Below are 18,335 nucleotides of genomic sequence, written 5' to 3'. Positions count from 1 at the left end.
CATTGATTAAGTATAAACCATCAGCTTTCTGGCTGCGTGTGACCCAGCAGCTCTATCAACACATGCATAAAAATGTCAGCGCACGTGACGTTAGCGATCTGGACAAACGTGAACCGGAGAGAAACTCCGGCTGCGGTACAGTACGAGCGGGAGGCGGTTTTGTCTCGCTGCCTGCGGCCGTCTCAAACAAAGTTTCTCTCATCGCTGACATAAACAACCACATACAGAGAAGACAGAACATTCATTGTCCCGTCGTGGAGTTTGTGTGTGTGTGTGTGTGTGTGTGTGTGTGTCTTGTGTGAGAGCCCGAGCGAGAGAGAGAGAGAGAGCAAAGAGTAAAAGAGCTGCCTGCTGTGGTGATTGGCTATCAGAACGTAGCGTAGGTTAGCGTATAGGTGAGAATAGCATCGTGTTTTCCAGGTTTTGTTAAAGGTTTTTGCTGGATTCTAAAAGACGCCACCTAACATTGATCAACGCTTTTCAGCAGCTCCTCTCAGCTTACAGCTCCACGCGAAGCCCCTCCGCTACGATTGCCCAACGATGGCGAATTTGTGCAATAACACACAGAAAGCTGGCCCTCACAACCGCCGCCGGGGACCCGCACCGGTTCTATACAGTTTAATGTGCTGAGGAGGCCGTAACCGCAGTGTGTATACAACCCTCTTGGAGAGAGCGGTGGGCTGGGTGGGAGTCCAGCGAGGGGATGGGAACAGTGTGTGTATGTCCTAATTAAGGATGTTATCCTGTCAGCCAGATTAAACAAAGGTGCTTTCACAATCTTATGTATGAGTAACCGCCGCTCCGCTGCCAGCACGTATACAGTAAATCTACAAACCATCTGGAGGGATTTTGTATTTTCACACCAATTAATCTAATTTAATTTAAGACAACCCCTCTGTTAACATGAGCCGCTGCATGATTCTGCATCAGGGCTTTTTCCTACTCAGAGGTGAAAAACAGATGATGTTTCTGGGGCGGTTTTAGCCTGACGCCTTGCATCGCGTGGCCACTTCGAGGATTAGAATTTAAAATGAATCAACATTTTGCAGCCTGCAAGCATGAGCTCAACGTTAGCATCCGTTAGATACAGCAGACATGCTGGAGCTGTCCGCCGCGCTGACAGACGACACGCCCTGGAGTGACGCGCGGAACCTCCGCACTGCTGCAGCCTCAGCAGAGCGGCTGTTTACAGCAGAAGTGTTTCATCCCTCTCTCCTCTCGCCTCCCTCCTCTGGTAATGTAACACTGGGATTAGAGCTTGCAACATCAGCTCTGGAGCGGGATGGTTTTCCCTCTGTGACCATGGAGACGCTCGCTTGCTAAAACACAAAGTTTGGCGGCCCCTTAAATGTCACACAAGAGCCCTGTGCCTCGTTTTGTTGATCGATTGCGTTTGTTTCAGAAATCTGTAATTCATATATGGCGGAACGGTCACCAATCTGCTACTTTTGTCCGTATGCTGTAACTCAAATGCTGCCCGTGCAGCAACAAAGCACGAGCCTGTGCAGACAAATGCAGCCAGAGCTGAGCTACATCTGACTTTAGGCGTAGTGGAGGGACGGGTCCCCCGAACCCACTGTTGGGAGCCATTCATTTCAGCGCTGCGAGGCTCCACTTCACAGAAAAAACAAAACTATTCCCAGCTCCGGCTGCTCCCTTCTCCTCTCCACGGCAACAACAGCTCTGTCAATTCTTTAGGAAGTGTAAATCATCCACGCCATATTTTTTGGTTTTCCAAAGTACGATCTTTCAAGGTTCCGTCAATGCTCTCTCTTAATTTCTTCATCACTTCAGGGGACTCACTGATATGCATCTTAAACTGAATGAGGCCCTCTTTCATGCACGCACACCCCTCTAATCTATTCCAAGTCCGACATAAGGAAGCTAATCGGGGTAAATACGGTGCAACAGCTGCGTCACTTCCGCAGTAGAAGGCTTCCTTTCAACATCTGGGTTTGGTTAAAAAGTGCTGAGCCGACATCTGCACGCTGGGAGTTACCTAATAAAAGAAATGATGATTCAGATGAACCTCCCTGATGACCCCCCCCATCATAAAGAACAGTGGAAGACTTCAGCTCCCCCTGAAAGACAACGATGAGCCTATTATGATGACATAGCCGGGATAATGTTTTGATTGGATTAACAGCCGAAGGCTGAATGAAGCACCACATGTCACTTTATCCACAAAGCTAATGGCATTGCTAGCTGTTAGCACAGACCTTACAAACAAACCTCTCTCTGCCTTTCTGTGAGGAGTGACCTTTGACACGAGGGCAGCCATAGTTTGGTGGTCTTGAACCTGAATTGGAGAAACTTGGAATGGAGCAAAGGAAATGGCTTCATCCGTCAGGGAGCTGAGGTCTGAACGGGCTCCAAATAGCCTGTTTTCTGTTTTGTTTCTGTTTTTCAAGGACGGACCTTCTTCTCTTTCTCACAGTTAAAAAGCTTGAAAGTACAAAAAAGGTGAACAAAGTTCATGTTGATGTTGAAACTAGTCAATACTGAACCCAGCAATTCAAGTTAGCCCTCAGGCAGCGCTAAGGCACGGAAAAGCTCACCCAGTATGTCATCAATATGATTTGAGCTCCATAAAACCCCATTTGGAGGTGAACTGCAGCATCTGTGACCACATTCTCTTGGCATTAAGAACAATATTGGACCATATTCATCATGCATCCAAAGAAAAAGGTGAAAACAGAAGAACCCCTGATGTGGAAAAGTCGCCTAAATGGATATAAAATACTTGTTAGCTCGACAAATCAAAATGATGCAAGTGTAAATGGACATTCCAGAGAGATGTGTGTTCAGACAAGTTCCTACTGAAAGCTGAGAACTTGTTTTAAGACAAAGTGAAAACGGCTCCTGTGAGCATCAAGGTTCAAGTGTGCACTTCTGAACACGAGTGTGGTGAAAGTTCCCTCCACATATTCAGGAGCATTAAACCATCTTCAGGACCACGTGTGACCTGTAGCCTGATGTTTCTGTTTAATCCATCCACTGTCATATATTTTTATTGTGAAGTCCTTGTAAGGAGAACTTGATAGAAATTAGCGCTTCCATTTAGCTTCAGCCTCTCGTAGCTCGCAGTGGATGTAAAATAATTCATTATATTGAATTAAAATAATGTAATGTGGTAATCAAGGTAACAATTTATGTATCTTTGTCCTCCATTTGGGTATTTCTGGCTGCCCTGCTTGTTTACTCATGCAGAACATTAGCATTAAGTCGTGGATTGCTAATTTCAAATAAATGTGATGATGAATATTTGTCTGCTGGAAGCAACTAGGGAAAAATGGGGCTGCAAAGCAACTTTACAAGGCAAGGATGATGTACATTTGGCCCACCTGGGAGGAAACACACACACACACACACACACGCACACACACACACACACACACGCACATGCACGCACACACACGCACTCGCGAAGGTCATGGAAACTAGGGCAGTGGAAAGCCCCCTCCCTGCCTTAACTCCCTCCGTCTGTGTCGCCATGTCAACCGCAAGGTTATCGTCCTCGCGCACCGGCACGGCGGCCGTCGTGGCAGCGCGGTGGGAGCCGTGCAGCCTTTGGACAGGACCTCTGCAGGCCGCTGCTCGTGTCTCTCATCTGTTTCCAGCTTTAGCTTCACAACACATCAGAGGGTGAATACATCATCAGGCTGCAAACACAGAGACCGCGCCCGTCCTCGGGGGAAAGGCTTGTACAATGATGCACAGCTCAGCTGTCCAAGACAGTCTTCTTCATTTGGAGAAATGTACATATGAATTCTGAATGAATTATGGATCAGAGCAAAGCACATGCCTCTGAATATTTAGCTGTGTGTGGCACAGGTGCATTTTCCAGATTGTAAATGTATCTTTGTCCACAACTGTTAGCTACTAGTGAACAGGGGAGGGGGGAGGGGCATGACAAAAGCAAAACTATTTCCAGTGAAAGTGATGAGCAGACGATAAAAGAAGAACATACCAAGAAAATACAAATCCAGGCCAGATAGTTTCCCCGAATGGCTCCCGGTGCTTTTTGTGGTTTTTCAGGAACAATTGGAGAGAAATTTGGCTCTCGAGGAACTGAAAGCGCACAGTAGTTCCGCCTCATCATCCTCGTTCCCAGGGTGTCAAATGCTGACTGAGCTGTCACATCCTTCGACATCTCAGGCAAACACAGGAGGTAGCCATTAACACGTCAGCCTTTAAATGACTGCGAAACCCAAACAGCCCAACTAAGTCTGCGGACGAGTGTGATGGGACACGATCAGCGGTCCAATGCTAACGCTAACACCTCCTAGCATCTCTTTAAACCTATAGCCTTGCATCTTCTGCATTGATCAGAAAAGAAGCAGTAGTATGACTCGGCTTTGTGTTTATTTATTCCATTTCCTTTGTTGCTTGGATACATTTCCACGTCTTTTTCATCTCACTTACGCAAATCGCGCCGGTCCTCTCAAAGTGACACGGCTGTTTTACTTTTATCGGCGGTAACATCATTCATCATTCATTCCTATTGTGCATTTGAGAGCTAAACATGTGTTAAGATTGAGCCATTGTGTTGGCACACATCCTGTGGTCGGTATTGCTTTCAGCAGATGTTGAGCAACATGCGTAAACACGCATCGTGTTGCCATTGAGAGCATTGAAATTCCGGCACTGGCCTCCTCCCCGGGGGGGACCCGCGATGCCAGGGCTCGAAAACGGCGAGATTCAGTCGTCCCAAATGACGGATGATTGTTAATGAGACAATTTTAGGATCGACAGCGTAAACGCTGATGACAAGTCGGATGCTCTGGGGAGTTTCACACACATTTTTCAAATAACGTGACACAAGCCTGTTATTCCGTCCACTGGAAGGATCCCTTTTATTACAAATCCTGTGGTCGTTCTGGCAGGATTCACGAAAATCCAGGCTGTCCAGATTCACACAACACGTAAAATTTGCTGCTCTGATGCCGTTAATAACCTTCTCAGCTTCTCTCTTCAATTACTCCAGAAATTTAAGAGCCGTTGCACAGACGTGGCCCTTTCCTCCGGGGCTTTTCCTTAAGTGAGTCACTGGCGTTTGTCAGCCGGCCTGGCTTGTGTCTCTGACCCACGCCTGATAAAGTGCGTGGACCTATCTAAAGTATTTTTCCAGGCGCAGTCCGAAGTCTCGGGGGTTGATGAGTTTAATTCAATAACAGGTCGACACTTTTTATTTATGCTGGGGTGATCATTATGCGTCAGTGCTTCATTCGTAACCATAACTGGTCCGGAGATGCGTGAGAGTCTGAGAATGGTGCAACAAAGGTCACAGGGCACCGGTCTGGGTTGTCTCTCAGATAAGGCACCGTCGCTGGAGAGGAAGATGAAGCAGATAAACACGCGGCGAGAGCAGCGTGGCGTTGTCCTGGTTGAGTGAATGGTGTGTGCCCTGTATTGGACCGGTGACCTGTCTTCCTGCCTCTCTCCCGGGAACTGCTGGGAGAGACTCCTGCACTCCTGCCTCATTAGGAATATCTTGCTGTTTTCTGATTGAAAGAACTATAAATCAGGCGGCCATTAGTAGCTTTGCAGCAGCTTTGCCTTTGACCTTCATGTCATCCTGATAGCGGGACAAAAAGATTTACCACAATTTCCCCACCCCCGACACGCTGGTACAGGCATGTAGCCACCGAACACGACCCCCTGGTTCTGTCCAGATGAACGACGGAGGACTGCGAAAATCATCTGCTTCGGCTTCAGCTTTAGCTTCGCTTTGGCGACAACGTCGCAGGTGTTTTCCGTTAGACGCAAAGGGGCGGCTAATGGGAAACACCTGTCTTCCAACGCAGTAATAGGTGCAGCCAGTCGTCGACGTTTTCCACCCGAATGTTAAAGCTTTTCAAAGGGCTGTTCGCAGAGCTACGGCAGCGGTTCCAGACCAGAATCTAAAGAAATTCGCCAGACAATCCCAGAAAATGAAGAGGCCTCGTGGTCAAATGGGCAACTTTCCCTGGATTAGAGATTTCAGGTCTGTAATCTGGCATCAAACCTTCCAGCCGTGAGGTGAGTGCGCCCCCTTCAGGTCAGAGGAACAGAACGTGAGTCTTCAGCTAATGGTCGACCTCTGATGTCATCACGCTGCGGACAAACACATAAATCATCAGCTCGCGGTCAACGTGCAGTAAAATCCTGTCAACAGACGTGACCAAACGAACAACCTCCCTCGACACCACGCCATCCGCAAAAGTGGAGCCTGTTTAACACGCCTCGAAAATCAAGAGGTCTTCCAAGTAAAAGTGCTCATTTTCCACCAAAACCAATTCTCCAACACGTGGACAAATGATCCTAAAACAAATCCCCCCCCCCCCCCCCCCCTGGAAGAGCCACCCTCCCAAGCAGTCCTCTTGGATTTTAGACACAATAGAGTATTGTGGCAGCAAAAGCACTCAGGGTTGTTGCAAAACGTCGGCCTCCGATGAGAAAAAGAGAGGGAGAGGAGGTCTTACGTGCGCTCTACATGCTTTATTTATTAAGATGTGTTCAGAGATTGCTGTGGCCCCCCCGCTGATTCAGATACCAACCGTATACACACACTGATTTCAGGCTAGTCGACCGCTCGCCGTCTTCATGCTCCAGTTCTGCCTGTTGATGAGACGGTTCTAAAACCTCTCCAGACATAAATCCCACAGCCACATGTGTGTGTCTGACCCCTGCTCAGATTAGAGGACAGCTTCTAGACAACTGGTGTAAAAATCCCCCTCAAACGGTTGCATCATCGCATCCACGGCGAGGGAAAACTGCAGTTGTGTGGCCGCGCTGGTGTTTTTTTCTTCAGGGCTTGGAACCACCGCTGGAGAATGAATGCCTTAGTTTCCATGAACAAGCTTCGAGTATCTTCTGAAATGTTTCAACATCGCGTCGATGGCGCAACAAATCTGGTGCACAAATCCGAACTCCTATTGAAACGGCGTGATAGCCACGGCGTAATAAATCCTTCCTTTGAGTAGGTGACAGCGGTCCGTGCCTGCCAACCCTTTACGATGACTCTAAAAGCTGCACTTTGTGCTGTCAAACAGTTTTGGATTAGAATGGGAATTGTCATCTGATCCGCGGGCTAATTCGCATGTTTTATTTCAGAAACACTTTTCTGTATAATGCAATATAAATCAAAAGTCCTTCAAACTACCGCCCCCAAATGGTTGTAAAATGAAACAATCCAATTACGGTCGAGGACTGTTGCAGCATGGCAGAATAATCCTTGATTCAATTTTGAACTTGTTGACATGTCACTGTTGTTCCGAAGCCTGACTCAAAGAACAGCTGTGTGTTTATCCCTCAGCTGTCTTTGCTTGTGTGTCAACTGTTGCCATGAGATAAATCTGGACGTCACCAAAACCTTCGTTGTCTTACTGCATCCGACCACTAGAGGGCAGCAAATTAGATGTACTCTGGAAGGGACACCCCCTCCCCCCCTGAATGGACCTGGTCCCGCTCAAGGTTTCTCCCTGTTCATGGGGATTTTTTTTCTGCCACTGTTTCTCGTTTGGGGGTCAGGCTCTGGATTTATGTGAAGTTGGTTTGGGTCTCTAAATGCTTACATTGCTGGTTCTTTTTCCCACCTTAAACGGAATCATTTTAGAGGATTTGACATACTGGGAGTGTGGGAAACTGTTCTACCTAATCTCCAGTGCCAAGGCCATGCATATGTTAAAGCTTATATTCTAGTATTTGTTCAATTTTATTAATCTTTGCTTTATGATTACATTATCTTATCCTGTGTATTCACGTTGATGTGTATTTAAGCTAGCGGCCATATAAGTTGCTGAAAACTGGGCTTATGCTTGGGCCAGAAAATTAAATAGAATATAAGATTTGCAAGCAATTTACATCAAAACATTATCTGGGGCTTTCCATGTCTATCTCGAGAATCACAAGGTATTGTTAAAAATCAAGATGTTTTTCATCTAATGCATTTTTTCCCGCCTGTACTCTGTTTAGCTGCCAGTTGCGATTGATCGGAGCTGTACAGTGACCGTAAAAACAACGTGATATCATCTCATTTACACACATGCGCTTCATTAAACTGAGCCGCTCAAAACGTGACGTTATTCTCGGCGTTTTAACGTCGTAACTTCACGCCACATGTTAGGATGGAGCTGAGACTGCACAGATAACCGTGTTGTGGATTACGAATATTTGACGGCCCTCCAGTTATACGGACCAGTCAGGGCCCCTGTGAACCAGTTCGCAACAGTTTCCACAACAGGGTCGCTGCCACACGTGCGCGTGTGAGCACGTTCGTTGGTTTAGGTATGTGTTAAGCCGGCTGGGTGTGTTTCAATACGACTGATGGAAGAAAGTGAATCAGTCTGTCACTCACACATTTTTCCAATCTGAGTCACGTTAGCGTGTAGCCTAAAGTCACACTGTCCCCTTTGTCGCTGACAAACGCTCAGCAACCCGCGGGGCCGTTTCAGGTGTTGACGCCGGGGTGACGTCGACTTTCCAGCTGCAGTTTCTCACGTTTGTCCTGTGACGTAGGCGCCCGGTAAAGAGGAGGAGGAGAAAAGAGTGAATTTCTTTGGGGTGTTTGATCAGCGAGGTGGCGAGCTGCAGACTCCAGGAAGCCATACGGTATCAATAACGCACACTAACGGTCAATTCAGCTCAACTCATACAGGCCACAGTAAAAACCACTCAGGACTGAAATAACAACAATGAAACGCTAAAAGCATTTCCCCAAATAAACAGCGGGGCACGTAGAAATGTATACTGACCCCCATTCGCTTCGTTTCGGGGGCCACACCGACAGTCGAGGTCAAGTTACACATATGAAATGCAAAACCTTCAAGATCAGGAATGATTAAAGCTAATAGTTTGCTCCACGCTGACCCCGTTGAACTCACTTTTCCCAGGGAATATTGTAAAACTCACTAAATCACTTAATCGTTCCCAGCCACAAGGTACACTCTCTATATCCTGGAGAAAGTTCCTTCATATCATTTTTACAATCCCTGTCTTCCATGCCGCCTTATGCCGCTCTTCTCCCGCTTCACCCTGGGCATCAGAATCACATATAAGATAGTTCGCACATCCTGTGACCCCATATGTCACAATGCGTATGTCGATGTGGCACGGCAGTTATATTAACTTCCGTTTGCTACGTCTGACTGCAGCTCTGCCCCTGCAGAGACTATTTACTACTATTCCCTTTTATGTAATCCCCCTAACACACAAACACACACACACACACACACACACACACACACACACACACACACACACATGAAACGCCAGATAAACCCAGTGTGAGGAAACTGAAGTCTAGGAAAAGTTTTAATTAACATTGAAGACATAAATAATATTTTAGAAATTCTTCTCTGAGGTTTGCATTGGCTACGCCGTCTAAAATCACCATTAAAGGACTATTGTGTGTTGAAATAATCATTTTAGATCAAAAGAACATCTGGTTAGATAACATGGGACAGCATCGGGGATCTCTCCCAGTGGGAGGCTGAAACTTTGGCTCCGTACGGATCATCTGCTGACCTGTTGGGTTGAGAGGAAAAGACCTTTCAGGAGTCGTCCAGCGTGCTGGACTCCCACCTGAGAATACCGTGTCCAGGCAATGGACAAAAAATGGGTCAGTACATCTAAAGTTTTGAGCTAAAGTGAACTAAGTCACATAAATACTCATGAATTTGACACGTTACACTCACGGATATGCTGGGTAGGGTTTAGAAAGAATTAAAACATCTGTTTTATCTTTTGGAGCGGTGCAATGGAGCCACAGATGACCAAATAAGGAGACAGATGTGGGTATTATAGATGAGTCAAAGCCTTAGTTGTTTCTGTAAAGATCTAAACAATCCCATTCTTTAAATAGTTAACGGCGTTCTCACTGTCGCGATATGTTGCTGCTCGTGCAAGTGGACAAAGGAGAAAAACAACAAAGTCATAAATGAACACGGTTCCTTTAGGAAGAGGACGTAAACAATGGGGATCAAGTCGTCTGGTCCTGTGATCCCTCCTTCTCCTTGTCTCTTTCAGAGTTTAATCTACATAAGTCATTCTGTCATGTGTCCCGCCGCTTCCTCCTCACTTTGTGTCATATATACGTGCACGTCTGGCGGGCAGACGGGTCCAAATAATGTAAACGCTAAAGCAGCAAATCGGATTTTCCCATGACTGTCCACACACACACAGACACACACACTCGCAGGCAGACCCCTCTCTCTGTGGTCTGAGTTGCCTTCATTACCGAGAAGACAGGAAGTAGGAATGTAAACCGAAGCGGGACTACGGGCCACTTAGCGTGAGGTCACCTTGTGGTTTCACTCACTTTGGTGATAAGGGGTATTGAATGTAAACATTATGGTGTGTGATCAAAGCATGCTTGTTCATGTCTAACTGTGCTACATAAATGCGAAAAGCCAGAGGACAGCATTGTGAATGGATACAGCCTCTGTAGACTTAAACCGGTCGCCTTTTCTCCATATAGATTTGTTCATAATTACAATATTGCTAAATTAAAACAATAGACTATGAACTGCTTTGATCCCATATACATTAAACAACATGCAGGCCTCCGTTTTGCAACGCAAGCGCAGCAGATTGTCGGTCCAATGGGGGTCTGAAAATCAGATATGCGTCCAATTTACAAATCCAGCTGGCATTGCGGAGACATTTGACCCACAACAGGAATATATTCCTGCCGTAATTCACATCGTAACGCAACTCCAATACATCAGCCGTCACAAAATCCACTTAGACAAGGAGGCTTTTAAAAGAAATTTGGATCAGATTATATTTCGTGTACATATTTAAAGAAGCTCGCTATGCGTTATAGCGGACTGCAGATTTTGACGAAAAAAAATACGTTGAGACCTTTGACCGTTGCTCATTTTTCACTTTAAAGGCCTGACCGTCAGAACAGGAAAGCTGAAGATTTACTTGCCCCAGAGGAACCTGTGGGACTTATGGGCTAGTCTCCGTGCTGAATCAGTCAGCGCAGAACTCAAATGCTACACCTTCAAACGCCAGTACCGAGGGAGCGTTGCATCATCACAAAACAGCGACTAGCTTAGCTGGTGGAGATGAGCCATATTCACACTGACTGGATAAAATATGCTCTAATTTTGTGTGGGAAGGCCGACAGGAACCGTGTTGTCTGATATAAATCCTATTAATCCTTTTAAAACAACATAGCAGGGTGTAGCTAGCGGAGCTGCACCCCAGCGGCGATCTCTCTACGGTCTCCCCAAACAGGAGCTTAACGCCAGACAACCGCTGAAGGAGTAGACGACCATAGAGAGGAACCAGGGAAGCTCCTGGTGGATCTGTGATGGATGGGATGTTGAGTTCCAAGATAGATTCTCCATCTTTTACTCGGGCAACTGGGAAAACGCCTGTCAGGAGCAGCGTCCGATTCCCAGGTGTAATACTAATTATGACAGATTATCCACAGGTCACCATTTACTTTAACTCGAGGCTGGAATTTTAAGGAGAAAGGATGAAATCTCCAATCTGTCCTTGTCATCATTCCTACATATTAATACCCAGGTAAAAGTTTCATGGCATCATGCGATGTTTAATAAACATGCCTGAGCCTAAATTGTCTTTACCACAGTGGCGCTTTAAGCTGCTCAGCTGCCAGACAGAATCCTTCCTGATATTTTATCCAGCGGTGAACCCAACAGGGAGTTGCCTCGGCCCCCATGGGTCAAAGTTTGACCACAAGACTCATTTTCTAGGCCCCCCCTTCTGAGACGGGAGCTACTGGAGGCCACGAAAGCCTTTAATGAAGTGGGCCAGGGCCCACCGGAGGGTCTCAAAACATCATCTGGAGGGCCCCTGAGCGTCCGTCGTAAGCTTTGTAATCTAGCTAAATGGACTGAAGAATTTATGTGAATGAAATTCTAAATTGAGATAAGTGATTTTTTTTGATTGATTCGACCTTTTTACCCCCCCCCCCCCAGAGTTTCTAGAGAGCAACAGAAATCCTCAGGATTACACTGTAAGGAGGCGTTTAAGTGTTTGTGTGATTACGTATCAGCCATTCCGTGTCTTGTATCAGTGGGGGAATACAGGCTGGAAAAAGACGGAGGCAGTCCTCTGACTTTAGATCCTCTCATTTATATTCATTTTGTCCCTCTAATCTTTGCTGTAAGAATGTAATTGTTGTTATCGTACCAATCCATCACAAATAAACTTGCTGCATTCGGTCTGCTCTGTCATTTTCCTGCTTTCATCCTTCTCATCCATCATTTGTCTTCTCTGCAGCCCTCTTATATTCACTACTCTCCTCTCTTTTTCCATCCTCTCCTTTGTCCGCCCTTCTCATCTGTCCATCCATGCTCAGACATAAATGATGAGGAGAGGCTGTTTAAGTGGTACGGCTCCCGTTGGTTGGTCGATTTCACATCAAACTACGGAGGTGAAGTGATGTGGTGACTGGATAAACGCCATTTTGGAACGTTCACCAAGAGTGCGTGTGAAAAGGTCAATTGGCCTTAAATTATAACTTTGTTCAAAATGAAAATAAATAAATAAAAGTTAGCTCATGCTGCTCTGTTTCTGCTTCAAATCTGTCTAGTGGGATTAATCTAAAGAAATTGTTTAAAAGGTGAATCAAAATTTAAATGTATCATGTTATTCTGATGCTTCTCTTCATCTTTTGGATGCAACAGGAGTGTTTGACCAAGTCGTGTCTCCTCGCACTTCACTCTAAACCCGGTTAACGAGTCTGTCATGACTCATCCGTTAGCTTAACGAGAACATCGGGTCGACCCCTTGACCTTGAAATCAAACGAACTCCTGTAGGTGGCCAACAAAAGCAAACGGAAGCAGTTTTGTTAGGCAGGAAATTCAATCAGTAATGCAATCTGGTAAATAACTGACCTCGCCTCGTCGTCTGAGTCAAATTTAAATCATCCAGTGGAGAAGGTTTGGAAGATTTAAAACAGATAACTAGTTTGCTTTTTTTTCTTGGGACGACTTTGTGTCGAAACCTGCAAGACCTAAGTAAAAAGGGAACTATACAAAGAAGAAAAAAAGAGCTTTCAATACCAGAACCTGCTCCTGGTCCCAACAACACAGCCCCCCTGCCGACGAGGATTACCTCTGCTGACACCAGGATCTCTGCTGTGGTGACCAGGCGGAGCAGATTAGGTGATCAGCGTAGGAGGAGCGGAAGGCAGAACCGGGGCTGATATGGAGGAGAACAAACAACCCTTTGTCTTAACTGGTGCTTTTATTTTGAGCAGGCACCATGCATATGTAAATAAAGCAGACTCTGTCATTCATATTTCATGTTCTCTCATAAAGAATCTCATTTAAAATACTGATAATATTCATGCAGCTCTCCCGTGGGCTTACACACATTCCACCCTTGAGGGAATTAACCGTGGTCGAGACTGACCAGTCCAAAAGGCGAGAGAGCCAGAGGTGAGAGTGGAGGTGGTTGGCTCCCCTCCCAGACTGGGAACCAGCCATGCGATCATCCGTGCGGATGTCCAGACAGACAACATGCCCTGCTGCCGCTTACCCTCCAGGTGAATGAGGTCAGCGGCTCACTCCTCTGTGAGTGTGGGCCTTGCAGAGCTCCCACCACAGAAACAACAACAGAGCTGGAGGGCCGACTGAGCCACAGACGCTGCACTGTTGAGACAGGCGTGTGTTGTCCGTCTGAAGATCTGCCCTTCACCTGGACCGAGAACGGTCAGCATCGTCTGAGCCCAAAACTCCAACGTGAAGTATTTCACATCTGTTAAACCGCCCGCCCTCTTAAAAATGCTGTTTTATTCCAGCGTGAGCCAACTATTTATAAGGTGTGTGTGTGACCTGAGCCCCAAAGCAACAGGCTGTGAAAGTAAATAAAGCAATGAACTTTTAAAAGGCTCTGCCGCATCAGAGCAGCATCAGGAGCCACATCTATGGAGCTCTTCGCCCCAGCAGATGTGCGTCTCTTTAAGCTAAGGCGCTGGATAGGATGAAGAACCTTCGGGAGGCATTTATAGCGGCAGGAACTTTGGCTCGTGAATGAAATGTTGACAGTATGTGTCTGCTCAAAGGAAACACCTGCCTGGTGTCTGTGGGGGCCTCGGGGGCCACGGGCGCTCTTTTGATCTAGTGGAAAGTCACACACAGCTCCAGCCAGAAACACACGCAGGCCGTAAGACTAACCCACATTCAGTTGGTGTCACTAAACAAGGTCAAGAGTCAGAAATGTTAACCTTCGCTTTACAAATGCACTGTAAATTATAAAAATCCGGAAACAACCATGATCTGTTGCTGTGGTGACACAGTGACGACCTCACATTAAACGATTCGAGTCACTGCCTCCGAACACCTCCCTCCCCCATAACTCATTAAGTCTCCCCTTGTCACTCCCCACTTCCTCTTTTCGCATCCACTCCTCGGGGTCAGTGGGTCAGGGCCCCAGATTTTGCCGTGCGAAACGCATGCCCTCAATTTGTCTTGTGAACGACCAAAACAGACTTCAAAGGTCTGATGATAAATGAAGAGCTCGGCAAACACTTCAAGTTCCAAAACAGCGCACTTCCTGAAGGAGAGTGAATCGTTCAGATTTGCCTTTTTAACCCCCTCACCCCATGAAGAAGAGCTTTCCAGGAAAACAGACAGACCAGTAGTGGTGTTCTCTGACACCCATTCAGACACGATTCACAGTGACTGTTCAATGATAGATTTCTACTTTTGCTTTTCGTAGTTAAATGCATCCGAGTTTATGAATCGCCTGGCTGCTGATGCAGGAACTCCACTAGCCTGCTGCCTCTCACGACTCAGCCCTTAAAACAAAACGAATCAGTCGTGATCTGCAGACGTTTTGTCAAGCGTGACACTTTTCCATGAGCTCACAGGACACCTCTGAGGTAAAACACATCTCGGGGCCTCGTGTCGACCCTTTCCCAACATCACGCAAGTTCATTTTCCACTGTCCCCCTAGCAACCACTAAACTGTCCCTTGTAGAGTTCCGATTTGATCCTAAACTCCCTCTGAACAATTACTGGTAGCTGTAATTGTTTGTGTTGTGTTTCCCTGAGTAACGCTAACCGTCAGGGAGCGGCTCTTTGATGAGACCTTATTTCTGGTGTGAAAGCGGCTTTAATAAATCAAAACGTTCCCTGGCTGCAGTAAAATCCGTACATGAGCACAGATGGGGCGTCTGACCTTAACGCTGCGTTGGCTCAGTGTGTTAAAATCCATATCGCGTTTTAGCTTTGAGCAGAGAGCAGATCTGGGCGTGCTGCGGTTGTACGGGGGTGTGTGCATTTTCACGGTGTCCTTATGGGGGTCAGGATCTGTGTGGATATGCATTAGCACACGTGTGTTTATGCTAGTGAGTGGCCGTGTTTGCACTGACAGTGCCTCGGTCAATATGTGTGCCTGGGTTACCTCAGACGGGGGGATTTGAAACGAAAACAATAACAACATGATGAAAATGCAGATCCTCAGCCTCAATTTAAGAGGTTTAAGAATTAAGGGATTCAAATCATGGGGGCAGATTAATCTAAAGTTGCAAAGGTCTTTTATTTCATGAGCGCCTGCAGACGACGCTGCAGAGCATGTATAGAAACATGGCCGGTGTTCTATAGAAAACTGTCCACAGGATATTTGAATACAACCCAAGAATAGGTAAAGTCTCTTATTTTCCTCTCTGAGGGAGGATTATTTCATCTATCTCTTTAATCTTCTATCAGTTGTTCAGCCTGCCCGCTTTAATTAGCTGATCAACACGCTGCAGGCTGTCCAGCATAACGTCCAGCTGCTTTTCTTAAATGCTGGATTTTTTTTATATATCCTTGGGAAAAAACGGTCTGAGTGCTGCGTGTCTCTGATTTATGCTTCCAACCTTCTCTAAAAGTGGCCGAGCGTACCCTCCCCTGAGGAAAACACCACTAATATACAGTATTTGTGCATGAGCAGACACTGCAGAGTAAACCGTCCCCTCACACACTCACTGTACGCTGGGCAGTTAAACCTTCCTAAATACAGCAAGAGCGAGCTGAAGTGGTGCTACACAAAGCTGTGATCAGTAGGAACCGCCTGACACACGCTTATGTAAACCACTCAAAAACACCAGCAGACAGTAAAAGCCAGCCACATGTGAGAAGCCGGGCCGACTTCTAATGACCAAAATAGGCTTGTAGAGTGCCCAGGACCTGGCGGTTGTTTACAAGGATCACGTGACTGTGAGAGAGTGATGCTGCGTCGCTCCAGATATGCTGAAGGCCTCCCTCTAATGTAAACCATGCCTGATTTTCCTAAATCACCAGCTTCCAGTTGCCATGTTAACTGTAAACTGAAGGTCGCACCAGGACTGCTGCAGATAGAGTTTAGATCAGGGGCAGGGCTTAAATCTCTGCATCCCAGAATACACAAACGCACACACACCATTTCTTCACACACAATTGCATCAACAAAATCTGAAATTAAATAAACAAAATCCAAGCTGTCCCTGCAAACCTCTATTCCACAGGTCCCAGCAGCATTATTTCAGCTCCCTTGAGCACATTTTCCCTTTTCACCAGGAAAGCGTGAGTGACATTTAGAATATGGGCCCACCTTTGACCTCTTTAACCCCGCCACGCCTCGACCCCGACGGTTACGCAGCGTCACACCTGGGCAAGGCAGACGCTTACTTCAAACCTCCGACGCGTTACGTGGAAAAAAAGAGGGCATGCGGCGAGGAATAAAACGCACCACGGCGACTCCCTCACAGGCGTACAGCCTTCGCACCGTCGACACAGTTAGGTTGTCTAGACGTCAGCTGGAGTCAGATGTCAGAGCAGAAAGGAGGTGAGGTCATCGGTGAAAACATACGTCCTGAAGCATTTCGACGCGATTGACAGATGTTAACGCAACGAAAACCAAGCGGGGAAGCAGTTCATCTGCACTTTCATGCTGGTTGGAGCGAGATGCAATTATGTAACGGTTGTTATATGAGGGAGGGTTTTTCTCTGAACTGATCTGCACCGTCGGTTCGTGAGACTCTGAGAACTGCAGCCATGGCAACAATGTATTTGTTATGGCAAAGGAGGAGGAGAAAAGAGAGGGGGAAAGAAAAAAAGAGATAAATAGGCGTTTAAAAGGAGAGAAAGGGGTTCCTGTGCCAGCTGAAGTGAGTTAAACTGACGTTTTTGCGCTGACTGGTGACACCTGCACATGTGCTGCCTGTTTAAATACCACCGGAGCAGCGAACAGGTGAATTTTAAACGCCCAGGAAAGAGGCTAAAGGGCAATTTACTGACGTCAGGAGGAGTTTTACCTCATCTTTACCGCTGGGACATTGTTCTTTCTTGGTATCGTACAGCTAAGATGTCAACCCTCATTGAGACATAAATCTGTTGACTTCTGACTCGGCTAAACCAAAACAGACTCTTCATTCCCCCCCAGCTTTAAAAGACGAGAGCCGTAAAGCTATAAAACTGACTGGACTCTGGAAACAGCGCAAAACTCTTTAAGCATCAAACCCACAACTAAAACAAATGTGTGTGTGTTCGACTCGGCCGTGACAACTGTTGCAGTTGTTGTGACAGTGTGCAGAGCTGTGGGCGGGGCTAATCTCCGTCCCCCCATCTGTGTCAGGCTCTCGACGCCTCTGCCTTCAGCGTTCAGCGTTTCAGCGAGCTTTCGGCGTCAACGTAACCTTGCGTTTGCACAGGTTTGGTCTTCGTGTCCGTTTGGCCTCTTTCATGTCTCTACGGGGCCGACCTTGCGGACCACACAGGTGCCCGCCGGCGTGCCTGGTTTCTCTCTTCTGAAATTAAAAAGGGAGGTTTGGCGGCAGTTGTGTCTGCTCTAAACACTCGTTTAAAGCTTTACCGTTTTTCACACGAGTCAGATAACTAGTCGCAGTTTTTTTAACCATCTGTAAATATAATGTTTTGTGTTTGGTTGCCATGACGAACAGGATTCTTTTCTGGCTGTTGGGAGGCAAAGACAACTGCTATAATCACACTGACAGAGTGTAATGATGTTCTGGAAATGGTGGAGGTAGATGTAATTCACATCGGGAAGCTTTTTAATCACAAACATCAGGTAAACATGATAAAATCTTGAGTCAACGTAGCGTGGGAACACCTAAAGCCTGGCTCGCACCGCAGGCATTTCATGCCGCTTTAACCCGAGCTCACCCTTCAGGACACCTGGAGGCCAGGGCTGCTGTGGGACCTGGGTCATTGGATTATCCTGTAACGTGAGAGGTTGACAAATCCAGTGTTACAAGTGCTGAGCTGGTTGTTTCCCCTGGTTTCCAGCATGTCCAGCATGTTTGATATCAGATTTGCACGTTAGTGTGTCGCTGCCATTAGCTGCATCATTCAATTTTCCACGTCCAGCTGTGTTCTCGTTTCTT

This window comes from Takifugu rubripes, chromosome 7 (genome assembly GCF_901000725.2).
Source record: "Takifugu rubripes chromosome 7, fTakRub1.2, whole genome shotgun sequence".
In the NCBI taxonomy this organism is placed as follows: domain Eukaryota; kingdom Metazoa; phylum Chordata; class Actinopteri; order Tetraodontiformes; family Tetraodontidae; genus Takifugu; species Takifugu rubripes.
The sequence above is the reverse complement of the archived record's forward strand: the minus strand, read 5'-3'. Positions refer to the sequence as shown.